We start from the raw sequence: 13,024 nt of genomic DNA, 5'->3' as shown, positions 1-13,024 counted from the left end.
GTTCATGAATGTGTAAGCATGTGCATGTGGAGGGGCATAAGCACGTGGATGTTGTTTATCAGGTGCTATTCACTTAGGGTTTTGCTTGAGATAGGGCCTCTTACCGGCCTGGAGCTCAGGAACTAGGCTAAACTAACTGGCCAATGAGATCCAAAGATCTGCTTGTCCCTGACTGCTCAGCATTGGGGTTGCAATATTGCGTGGGATTATGTCACACCTAACTTTTACATGGGTTCTAAGGATCTCAACTCAAGTGCACAGGTGCACAGTAAACACTTTACCAATCCAGCTATCTCCTCAGCCCCTTGACAATGCTTTTATTGCCTGCAGCCTTCAGCCGGTTTCCCTGTTGGAAAGATAAAGAACCTCCTCTCTCTTTTATGTCCTTAGGTATATAGCCTAATCCTTGAGTTCCAAGTTCAGCGTGAGATCATATTTCAAAATATAAGGCAGAGAACAATTGAGGCAGACATTCAACTTTGACCTCTGGCTTCCATGGGCACTGTTCTAGTTTGTGTTGCTCTTATGTGATAAACCACAACCAAAAGCAACTTGGGGAGGAAAGGGTTTATTTCATTTACACTTCTCAATCGCAGTTCCTGATTGTCAGAAGTCAGTGAAGGAAGCAGGAGTGAACAAGAATGACAGAAGGAGGCTGCCTATTGACTTACATCCTCTGGCCCATGCTTAACCAGCTTTCTTGTATAAGCCAGGGGTGGTACTGCCCATGATGGCCTGGACCCTCCTATATCTATCGATGAGTAATTTTTTTTTAAACTGCTTCACAGACATGCCATAGGCCAACTTGATCAAGTCAATCTAACTTGGAGATAAACATATGTTCATATGTATACATATATACACACACACCGCTATCAATGTTTATTCATTTCCAGGAAAAGATAGTGAGCTTTCTTTACATTGAAGTGTTTTCAGTTCTGTTTCACATTATAGCTAGCCCAAGACTCTCTGAAGTATCCTGAATACTCGTGAAGACTTCATGCCTCTAGGTGTTGTTTGTATCTCTCACAGTGCTACCTGCCTCATTTTACTCTTTGCTTGTGGGATCACATACCACATCCCTGTGTATTGAGTTAATATTGGTTTCTAAGGGCTTTGGGAGGCAAGCCTGTCTCAGCCCTGTTGTGGACAGGGATGTCCTTAAGTCGTATGAAAAGTGTTCATCTAGAAGCTGTTATCCTCTTGCAGACTGCTAGCATTTAAAAATTCTTTTCACACACAGAGTAAGAGTAGGTGGCTTGGAAAAGTAGGTGCATATTGCAAAAATGGGCCAATTTCATATATAAAAAAACAAATGCAATCAGTTTCCTCATATGATCTGTTGTCACAGTTGAGCTCTGAATCTGGACTTAAATACTATCGACTATCTTTTATCAAAGAAAACAAAAACACATTCTTCTGGAGTTGTTACTGTGTGATAGAACTAAGTGTCAGCTATATCGTGATGACCAGGAAGCAAAAAGACAGAGGAAGAAGAGTCAGATACATTGGATAATAAAATGAAGGGTTATAAAGATCCTGGGATGATCTTAACAGCGTGGGGTTTAGCATAGCCAAGTGTTAGGCCTTCTGATAGAGCCTAAAACATCAATAATTTGGGTAAACAAACAGAATTAGCTTGTTGGGGGAAATGTTGTCTGGGGTTTTAGTCAGAGACAAGGTCAGGAGCCAAGGAGATGGCTCAGTGGTTAAAGATGCTTTCTGCCAAATCCCACAACTTGACTTTGCTCCCAGGATTTGTTAGCCTGCACCACACTGTTTTGGAAAATTCCCTTTGGTTGAACTGTGACTGTTCCAGTAACCACAGCATTTTGGTTTCTAGAAGTAAATGAATTTATTTCTCTAAATTCTTGACAGCCCTGACCTGTGAACCCCCATAATGGCTAGACAGAAGCATTATTAATCATTAATTAACCTTTTCAGATTATATTATCTTATGTGTATAAGTATTTGGGCTGCACGTACATATGTATGTATGTGTATCATGTTTATGCTGAGAGCCTGCAGACATCAGAACAGGTCATCAGATTCTCTGGAACTGGAGCTACAGATGGCTATGAGACCCCATTTAGGTCCTAGGGGAAGCTGGATCCCTTGCAAGAACAAGTGCTTTTAACTGCCAAGCCACATTTCCAGTCACATCTGACATTCTTTAATAGACTGCCCATTGGTTACTGCTAGAAATGACCAACAAAGGATCAAAAAAGAAACCTTTAGATCGGATTCCTCCACCCCTTCTTCTTCCCTATAACTACCTGAGCTTTTAAGAATCAGGGTTCTGATTCTTAGAGACCCTTTCTGCAAGTTTTTCCCCAAACCAAACCAACCCAACCAACCAACCAAAAAAAAAAAAAAAAAAAAAAGAACCAAGAAAACTGCATTGTCTTAAGTGGCTTGTTCCCTTACCTGCTTTTTCTTTTCAGTGACCTTTCAGGATACACATGGTGGAAAGAAAGAACCACTTCATCAAACACCTGTATGTTGTCATCTGACATCCACATGTGTATTGTGGTGTACACATACACACATACAAATATACACATAACACTAAAAATAAAATAAAAAACTAAATTCAGTACAATGTGAAGGGACATTGGGATGATGGTGACCCTTATCTGCCCATCTGCTGTTATAAAATAAACAATTGGGCAGTTCCTCCATTTGATTGGGGCAGTTCCTGCAACAATGTCAACAATGCTTTCACCCCAACCCCTTGAGTCTTTTGCAAAGTTTTCCATGTATCCGAAGCTTTCCTAATTCTAGCTGTGTCATGGAGGACTGGCTCTTACTTGTCTGTCTATTCCCTGCCAACCCAAAAAGTTATAATTTAGAATAAATGAGATGACAGATCCTATAGGCCATACTATCTGGGTCTTATGGAATATTTCATCTGGAAAATGTTGGAAAAGCTAGAATTCCCAGTGTCCAGTGAAGATCTCTGCACTCTGATAGTCTTTGTTCCCATCTGGGTTAACAGGCAGGAGTCTCTGGGCTCCCTAGACACATAGGGGAAATAAACAATATACAACATACTATATTCTTCTTTTTAAAAGAGGGTCTGGAACAAGGCTTTGCCTCAACTTGATATGTAGCCAAGGATGGCCTTGAACTTCTGATCCTCTCACCTTCCAAGTGCTGGTATTTCAGATGTGTACATATACGGTTTATGAGATGCTAGGGTTTAAGGCCAGGATTTCATGCATGTTAGGTGAGCTCTCTACCAACCAGACATATCTCCAGACCCTTACTTGGTGTAGTGGCTATTCCTGGTGGTCAACTCGACTATATCTGGAATGAACTACAATCCAGAAGTGAAAAACTCACCTGTGATCCTAATCTTGAGGCTGGGAGATACAAGTTTTTGACTTGGATCTTGGCATAGAGATCTTGAGGCAAGGTGGCTATGAATCCCAGGAGAGTAAGGTAAGGAGATCTCTGAGTTCAAGGTCATCTGGGACAAAGCAAGTCCCAGATCCAGGTGTGGTGATGCATACCTTTAATCCGGGCCACACCTTCTGCTGGAGACCTGAATAAGGACATTGGAAAAAGGAAGACTCTCCACATGCTTGCCTTGTGGGACTGAGCAACTGCCAGATCCTTGGCTTCCATTCACAGCTTCTGCTGACCATTGTTGGGGAGTTGGGCTACAGACTGTGAGTTGTCAGCAAATTCCCTTACTATATAGGGACTACCCGTAAGTTCTGTGACTCTAGAAAACCTGGACTAATACACTTGGTATGTTCTAAGAGCTGGAATTACTATAGAAAACCAGTAAATTCTATATTTACTTAGTACTCAAGTTGTGTACTCAGACCACAGCCCTACCCCCTCCAGGGTGCAGCCCTTGTTCAGAGGACAGTGTACAGCTGTCTGAGTTCACAATGTCTGAGTTCAAGAGAAAGGGGACAGCTCAAAGTCCAAACTCATCTGTTTTGTTTCTTCCAAAGTGATTTAATAAAGATCATTCTGAGGATCAAGCGTAACAGAAACTATCAGGAGGCACAGGGGGACCACCAGGGAGAGCTGGAGGGGAAGGAGGTGAGCAAAAGCTGACTGATGATGGGAGCCAGGACAAGGGCCCAGTAAGACAGGAAAAGGGGAAAGCACATGGCCAGCACCTCTGAGGAAATAAATGGATTTGTTTGTTGGTCTTTGGCTTCTAGACACTGTTCTTGTGAAGGGAAGAACAGACCCGCCATGGGGGTTTCTGAATGGTAACTGCAGAAACATGTGTCTTATCACCACATATAGTGGTGTGTCTTCTTGCTTTTGTCTCTCCACTGCCTGCTAATCTCAATGAAAACACAGACAACCATTTCTGACTCACTGCTACATCTGCCAGATTACATCTGATACCTCCCTCAAGAAGCTCCAAAAGTATCCAGGCAGTGGCGGCCCACACTTTTAATCCCAGCACTTAGGAGGCAGAGGCTAGATCTGAGATCGGCCTGGTCTATAAAGAGAGTTCTAGCACAGACAAGGATGCACAGAGAATCTCTGTCAAAAACAAAACAAAACAAAACAAAAAAGTTAAAAAATAAAACAAACAAAAAGAACAAAGCAAAACAAATAAAAATGTAGCTCTAAAACTGTTGAACAAGTGAATAGCCATCCGACTTTCCCTTTTATTGGTGTGGCAGTATGTAGCCCAGAGTCATGTGACACAGAGGTAGTTGTCAGTCTCTGTGATCTGTCCTTACCTTCATTTTCTTCCTCATGGACGCTTCCTCAGGGCCATTTCTGATGTTTTTCTCAATTCCCCAGCTCCAACAGGCTGATGCTTTCTGCAGTTCACAGGTGAAGTCCTGCTGCCTTGCAGAGCTTCTTAAATTTGAAATATTCCTCCTACCTTAGGGGTCATGCACTAGTTGACACTAATTTATATCAAGTGACACTATCTCTGGTGGACTCAGTTGATAGCCATTTATTTCACACTGTATTAAGTGGCTATATCAAGCATGATACAAAGGTGGATAAGATGTTAGATTTCCTGGTCTTCCATGATCTAGTAGGAAGGCAGATTATTCTAGCATTAAATAACGAAGATGGTGGCTAATATCAATCATCAACTCAGCAGGATCTAGAATTACACAAGAGACAAGTTTCTGGGTCTGTCTGCAAGTGAGATTCTAGATTGGGTTGACTGAAATGGGAAGATCCACCCATGTGAATGGCACTATTCCATAGGCTGGAGAGGAGGCTACATAAAAAGGGAACGGCAAACTGAGCAGCAAAGTTTGTCTCTCTCTGCTTCCTGACTACAAACACTATGTGATCAGCTTCTTCAGCCTCTGCTGTCTTGACTTCCCTGTCAAGATGGTATGGACCCTGACATGATGAATCAAAATAAACCTTTTGTTCTTGAGTTTGCTTGGGTATATATTCTTTCTTTTTAAAATTTAATTTTTATGTTATAGGTAGTATATTCTAGTCACACTCACCACCCCACAAAGTAGCATTTGTTAGGTATTTCATAACAACCCTAAAAAAAAATCAAGTTATTCAAAAGCCAAAATTTTTCTGCATAAAAGGAAAGGCAGGCAGTGGGGAAGAATTCTTACTCAACTGGAGAGAGAGGAGGACTGAAGAAGGCTTAACAGAGGAAGTGGTCTGGGACAATGGCCTTACAAGCAGAGAAGATACCCTCTGCCTACACATGGAGCTGAAATGTGGTATTTTACGGGAAAGTCAGAAAGTGACTTATAATTATAATTAATCAGAAGTATGTGCTGGATTCAGATCAGGGAAGGCTCTGGAGTTGTGGTTGAAAGCTAGATGTAGAAGTAGCAAAAGGTCACTGCAAGTTTTAGGCCAGGCTTGGGTCAAGATTATACTGGATTTGAGAAAGGCACACTTACAGCCACACAGAACACATGAAGTATGACGAAGATCTAACCCAGTTTGGTGACTGAAGAAATCCAAGGGTATAAACAGGTTCAGGAACCTTGAAGAGGGGAAACTGGCAGGACCCGATTACTGTTTCAGCGTGAGATAAGTTATAGGGTGGAGGGGTGAAGCAGAGCGAGACAGATAGCTTGGGAAACAAGCAGGGCAATGGATGTGATGCTAAGGTAGAGATATGTTGGATTTGAAGTTCTAATCACTAGAACTTGAGAGAAACAAACTGAAGGGCGGGGTTGGAATTCTAGATTTTGTAGTCATTGACTTAAAAGTGATTAAAAATGATGAAAGAGAAAGCTGACTATAAGTAGAGTATGTGGGCCTTGAAAAGTCAGGAGCCATATGTAGGCTTGTTAGGGAGAGGGAGTAGCTGCCTCTAGTTACCTATCCAGTGATTGTTAAGTCCCATTGCCTTCAGACAGGCCCTCATCTTGGATATCAATCTCTTAAAAAAAAAAAACCAAAAACCCTTTATTTGTACTGATTTCTTTAATCTTCTACAAAGTCCCAGGAAATAACTTGCCCATAATCCAATTGTTAATTAGTAAGTGGAGGCAGGCATCTCTGGGGGATGGAGTTCTTTAAGGAGGAGAGGTAGATGACTCATTACCCTCATGAGTCAGTTGCCAAATACTTCTTTCAATTCTTCCCACCCTTCTTACAGACAAAAAGGCAGCCACAGTGGTGACTGTTAACTACACATGCGACCGATTTTGAAAGAGAGAAATCATCTTCCAATCATGTCAAGATTTGAACAAGCTCTTCAGGAATTAATTTTGGATCCCCTCTAGAGTCCTTGTAACACTGAACAAATGTTGCTGAGAAAAAGCAGGGGATTCATACTGTGCCTATAAACACACTTTGCTCTGGAAGTTGGGCATGAGTGGGAGAGAGAAGCAATCTGTGTAGTGCTCACAAAGCACATAGATCATAAACATCCCAAGGTTCAAAGACCTTGGATGAACAAGCTTTAAAGACCATCCCTATACTTACTTCATGATTTCTGAGTTTAAATGGTATATTAAAAGAAACACTTTCCTGTTAAAGAATTGTATTGTGTAGCTTTAGGAGGCAGAGGTATATCCGATGGTTGTACTAGTGCCATGACAAAAATCCCTGGCAGAAACAACTTAAGGAAGGAAGGGTTTGTTTTGAATACAGTCCATCATGGTGGAGAAGGCACAGCAGTGGGGATCTTATTAGGACTCCTCACATCTCTACAGACTAGGAAGCAGAAAGACCAAGGCCAGAAGTAGGTCCAGACTATGGCCTTGCCTCCAGTGATCTGCTTTCTGCCAGCCAGACCTCTTAAAGCTTTCACAGTCTCCCAAAACGGTGTTATTACACTGGGGCCAGGATGGTATATATATTTAAACCACAAGATCTACAACTCATTTTATTGACTATTTTTTTAAAAAAAAACTTTTTTATTGGTTCTTTGTGAATTTCATATCATGTACCCCAAACCCATTCCTATCCCCATCTCTCCATATCTGCCCTCTACCCTTGCAATCCCCCCCCAAAATAAAATAAAAAATAAAAATAAAGAAAATAAAGAAAACAAACAAAACAAAACCAAAAACAACTCATCATGGAAGCTGTGTTGTGTCACAATATGTCACAAACTATACCCTTTTCCCCAAATTGCTTTACTTGCAAATGTTCATTACAGTGAGTCATTGGTCTGGTTCAAGGCCTCTGGATTCTAACACACTATAATACTGGATCCTCACCAGGATTCCCCTTGGATATCCTGTTTTTACCCTATGTCATGGAGTTCCAGTAGCTTTGGGTCTGCAAGACCAGCCTCTCATGTGTTCCAGCATTTTGTAGATGGGGTAGATATTGGGGTGGGCCAACTCAAAGCTCAGGATCTAGGCTCAGGTAGTAGCTGGGTTAGTCAGTCCATCATATCTCCTGTACCTACAAAACAAGGGCCAGTGACTAATCATTTTATAGAAAGTGCTTTCTTTACATTTTGGTGATATTTCAGTTTTTCTATCTATAACTAAGGCCAGAAAATGATGACCTGTCATACAGTTACCAAAAATAGCATATTCAGTCTTTCTTAGTTAGGGTTTTATTGCTGGGAAGAGACACTATGACCATGCAACTCTTATAAAGGAAAACATTCAATTGAGGCTGGCTTACAGTTCAGATATTTAATCCATTATCATCGTGGCAGGAAGCATGGTGTTATGCAGGCAAGCAGACATGGTGCTGGAGAGATAGCTGAAAGTTCTACATCTGGATTCACAGGTAGCAGGAAGTGACAGTGACACATTGGCCAGGTTTGAGCTTCTGAGACCTCAAAACCCTCCCACTAGTGACACACTTCCTCCAACAAGGCCATACCTCCTAATAGTGCCAGTCCCTATGGGCCACCACACAATCCTATTGTTCTATTGAGGTATCAGTGTAAGTATGGAGTCATCTAAAATTATTATATACACATCCTTGTATGGGTGAGTAGCCAAAAATTCTGTTTTAAAGTAGTAATGATATCTTAACTTGTGAGATGTCTATCTGTAGGCTATGGTGTATTCTTCAAGGACAAGACTGCAAGGGTCTGAAGACCCTCTACTAGGTCTCACGTCTTAAAGATTCTATCACTCCCTAGTAGTGTAAACTTGAGGATCTAACCTTCAACACATGGGCCTTTGGGAGACAGTCTAGATTGAGAATATAACATTGTCAATACCTCCTACTTCTGAACTATGCCCTTATTTACTACTAGAAATCTAGATTTGATTTCCAGAGAGCTGTGTAGAATCATCTAGAACTTGCCAAGATTCAAAACCTCAGATTTCTTGCATCCCTACTAGACAGAGGTATGTTTCTGAAGAGTCCAGCGTAAAGTCGAGCGTCTATCTTTACAGATCCACTTAAAACCCCAGTAGGAACCCCAAAGAGAATTCCTAGTTCCCTCATCTGAACCATTTGCCTTCTATCCCCACCTTAGAAAGTGACACTAACATATCACACAACAGAGACGATGGGGCTGGCAAGAAGGCTCAGTGGTTAAGAGCACTGGTTACTCTTCTAGAAGACCCAAGTTTCATTCCAGGCACCCAGATGAATGCTCACAACCATCTGTAACTCCACTTCCAGGGGATAAGACATCATTTTCTGGTTTCCATGGGCACTGGACATGCAAGTGGTGTACAGGCCTACATTCAAGCAAAACATTCATATACATATAAAAACAAAATAAGACTTTGGGTAGGGGACGTGGTCTGCCAGAGAAGACTGCTCAGATAAAGGTTTGAGCCAATGGAAAGTCTTTATTAGCCAGCTAGCGACTATACTGGGTGTTTGGGATCCCAGTACTCAGAGTACCAAGCCTTTCTCAGAGTAAACTTTTAAGCATTAAAACCATGTTCTGGGATAAGATATTCAGTTAACAAGAACAGTTAGCCAGGAGCAGAACTACAAAAGCCAAAAACAGATTAGTATATTTAGAGATTTTCCTAGAACTATGGACTTAGATGGGTTAGGTTTTTGTTTGGGCAGGAGGTAATATCTAAGTGCTGAATTTTTTTGGCCTGAATGGTACTTCCAACATGGAGTCAGCTGATGGCCTTCTAAGGTTTGGGGACCCTGTCATAAAAGAAAAAAAGACAAGGGGAAAGAAAGAAGAGTAAATGAATCAAGAATGAGTTTGGTGTGTGTGGGGGCTTAGAAGTTCAATATGGCGGCCTTGTAGGAGACTACAGGACAACAGAGGAAGAACCTGTGAACGGAGGCAGGATGTGTTAGTTTTTCAGAAACATATGTGCATGAGGTGGCCAGAAGCAGTGTGACCTCAGCATTAATTGATCTCACTGGCACTCTGGGCACACAGCCTTTCCTAATGCTGCATGCACTGAAAGCATCCTGCAGCAGCCAACATTTCCACCAGATGCTGGGTTTAGGAACACCAAGTCTCTTGCACTTGCAAATGCTTCCAGCCCTTTGTTGTTATGAGTGTAAGTTAATTGGTGCTGATGTCCCTACTTTCTACTGAGACTCACACTCCAGCAAAGAGGATCATGACTCCCTAAAACCGAGTGACCCAGAGTCATGAAGATTGAGCTCTTTATTCCTCTTATCAAGGAGGGATTTTCCATAGAAGAGCTTGCAGCTAGCCTACATTTGAACTACAGCCAGGCTTGGTTCTGTGATCTCAGTGCCTTGCCTTTCTGAAAGCTGATGTTGAAATTGATCCCTGATGAGTGCTTAGGAGTGGGAGCAGCCTGACTAGGGTATTTAGAGGTGGGGCCTTTGGGAGATGAGTAGGAGCTGGTCCCCCAGCTACATGGTGAACCCCATGAATGAACACTCAGAAAAGAGAAAAATGAGGGCGGGAAGAAAAAGAGGAGAAAGAATGGGAAGAGAAAAGGAAAAAAAAGAAGTCAAGAGAGACTGGGACATAAACATGTGCACATATATTCTCATTCTCTCTCTCTCTCTCTCTCTCTCTCTCTCTCTCTCTCTCTCTCTCTCTCTCTCTCTCTCTCTCTCTCTCTGTTTGTGATGCCCTGGGCTACCTAAAGATTTTGCCAGAAAGAAAGCCAGCATCAGACATGGCCTTTTACATTGTTGCTCAGGAAGCACTGTGGGTGGAGCCCGGACAACTTCTTTTCTTTATAACTTACTGAGTTTGTAATATTGAGCCACTAACAACAGAAAATGACTTAAGACATCTACTGACTACTCTAGCTATAGGAGCACTCAATACCTGCTGTTATTTTGCTAGAAAGGTAGACCATTGGTTTAAGTCACACTGAGTGCATGTAAAAGGAAAAAAGATTTCTCCCATCATAGATGACCTTGAACATGAGCCTGAATCGTTGAGAGGACAGACTCACGTTAAATAGTATGCATCATTAAAGTTCTGGCCTAGTTATTGTCTGATGGCAGTCTGAATAAATATGACTGGGACAGCTTTTTTTTTTTAACTTTATGACTTTAATAACTAGAACACAGTGTCTTTGAATTTCTTGGCATCTGTGGAGGTGATTCATGCATATTATAGCTGCAGAGACTAAGAAGGGAATGACTTACACAGAGCCAGACAGCAAGTCAAAGAATGTCATAAATCAAGCCCTCGGTCCTGCCAAGACTGAACCCCCAGTGAACATGATTGTTGGGGGGTGGGTGGTAATGGGGGAAGGGTGGGGAGGGGAAGCCCTTATAGAAGAGGAGGGGGAGGGGTTAGGGGGATGTTGGCCTGGAAACCAGGAAGAGGGATAACAATTGAAATGTAAATAAGAAATACTCAAGTTAATAAAGTAAAAAAAAAAAAAAAAAGAATGTTATAAATCTCACACCACGGGATCACCATAACCATTTGGCCTTTTCCCTGTCCCTGTTCTGTCATCAAGTCAGATGTAAACACTAGTAGTAGAGAGCAATAATGACCCACTGAAGGGACGTGCAATACAAACCAAGTGTCCGTGACCTCTGAGGTCAGACAACCCTAGATGCATCTCTTTTCTGCACCGGTAGGAGAAGTCCTGGAGGCAGAAATTTGAGAAGCAGTCACATCTCAGCTATAGTCAAGAAGTAGAGCATTATGAATGCTCAGCTCACTTTTTCCTTTTCATTCAGTTTGGGATCCTGGTCCATGGATGGTACTACATTTAGATACTCCCACATCATTTAACCAAGTCCAGGTGTTTCCTCGCAGGCATGCCCAGAGGCTTGTCTCCTAGGTGATTCTAGAGCCTGTCAAACTAACAATCACTATTAATCATCACGGTGGTGAATGTCTTTCTCCTCACCTATACCTGTCCCAACAGCCTCTGGAGGTCAGCCATGTGTTTTTGAATTATTTTGATTTTCTGGAAATGTACAGATGTTTTCTGGGAAAAAAAAATGTCACAGGAAAAGTTGAAAGTCGCACTGTGGTGTTGCTTCTTACTGTTCACGAACATTTTGTCTCCCATGGTATAGCTGGTTCCTCAGGGTTGAATGTATCTAACACCAGTTGTGATGGCCCTTGCAAGACCTTTAGGACAGAGCAGGCCTAATAATAACCCCTTTGAGGGCTTTGAGGAGGTTTACAAGACTCAGGAAGCTCTTGATATCCTCATTAAGTGTTGACTAGATTTTCACGAGACCCCTTCTGGAGATTACAGTGGGAGTCTTCCATGGTGTAGCTGCCTGTAAGATACCCGGAGGACTTTCCAGTTGTGTTGCTGCCTTTGAGTCATTTATGTTCCTGTTAAGTAAACCCAATAAACTCATTTGTTTCCCAAATCAGATTTTGACAGCATCTTTTCTTTGGCCTTTAGGCCTTCTCTACCTATAGAGATATTCCTTTAGGTCTCCTCCAGGAAAAGTCACCCATTAGCATTAGGGATGAAGAGATGTTTGCTCGAGTCTTCTAACTTCTTGGACACAGTGAGTGCTAAGAACAAAGCCTCCAAAGGGCTGGAGAGATGGCTCAGAGGTTAAGAGCACCAACTGCTCTTCCAAAGGTCCTGAGTTCAAATCCCAGCAACCACATGGTGTCTCACAGTCATCTGTAATGGGATCCGATGCCCTCTTCTGGTGTGTCTGAAGACAGCCGCAGTGTACTCACATACAAAATAAATAAATAGATCTTAAAAAAAGAACAAAGCCTACCATCTCTTGAACATGCACTTTAGCTCGGTTGAAAACTGAATAGCTTCATCTTATCCTCAGGACTAAAAATATTTAAGTAATTTCCAAATGTCAGATAATGTATTGGTATCAGGAAAAGACATAAAAATAAATAGGGCAGGACACAGTCCCTGCTTCCCAGACCTGCACTGACTGAGGAAGATGCAATCTTGATAAGTGACGAAGCATGCCTAAGGCTCCAATGAGGTGGGAACACAGATGACCAAAAAAGCACACAGAAGGAGACTCTAACATCAGCTGACATGACACTCATTATTCCTAAAGTTATTTCTGATCATCATAGAGTTTGCAAAACAAGTATAAAAACAAATCAGAATAATGTCTCCAACAATCCCCATGTCTTAATTTTCTGACCTTGTGAATATATTACCTAACATGAAAAACAAAGGACTTTGCTGATATTAATTAAGAGGTCTAGAGGAAGGGAAAAGAGGGGAACAAGAAAGGGCAA

Source organism: Rattus norvegicus, chromosome 17 (assembly GCF_036323735.1).
Source record: "Rattus norvegicus strain BN/NHsdMcwi chromosome 17, GRCr8, whole genome shotgun sequence".
Classification (NCBI taxonomy): Eukaryota; Metazoa; Chordata; class Mammalia; order Rodentia; family Muridae; genus Rattus; species Rattus norvegicus.
The sequence above is the reverse complement of the archived record's forward strand: the minus strand, read 5'-3'. Positions refer to the sequence as shown.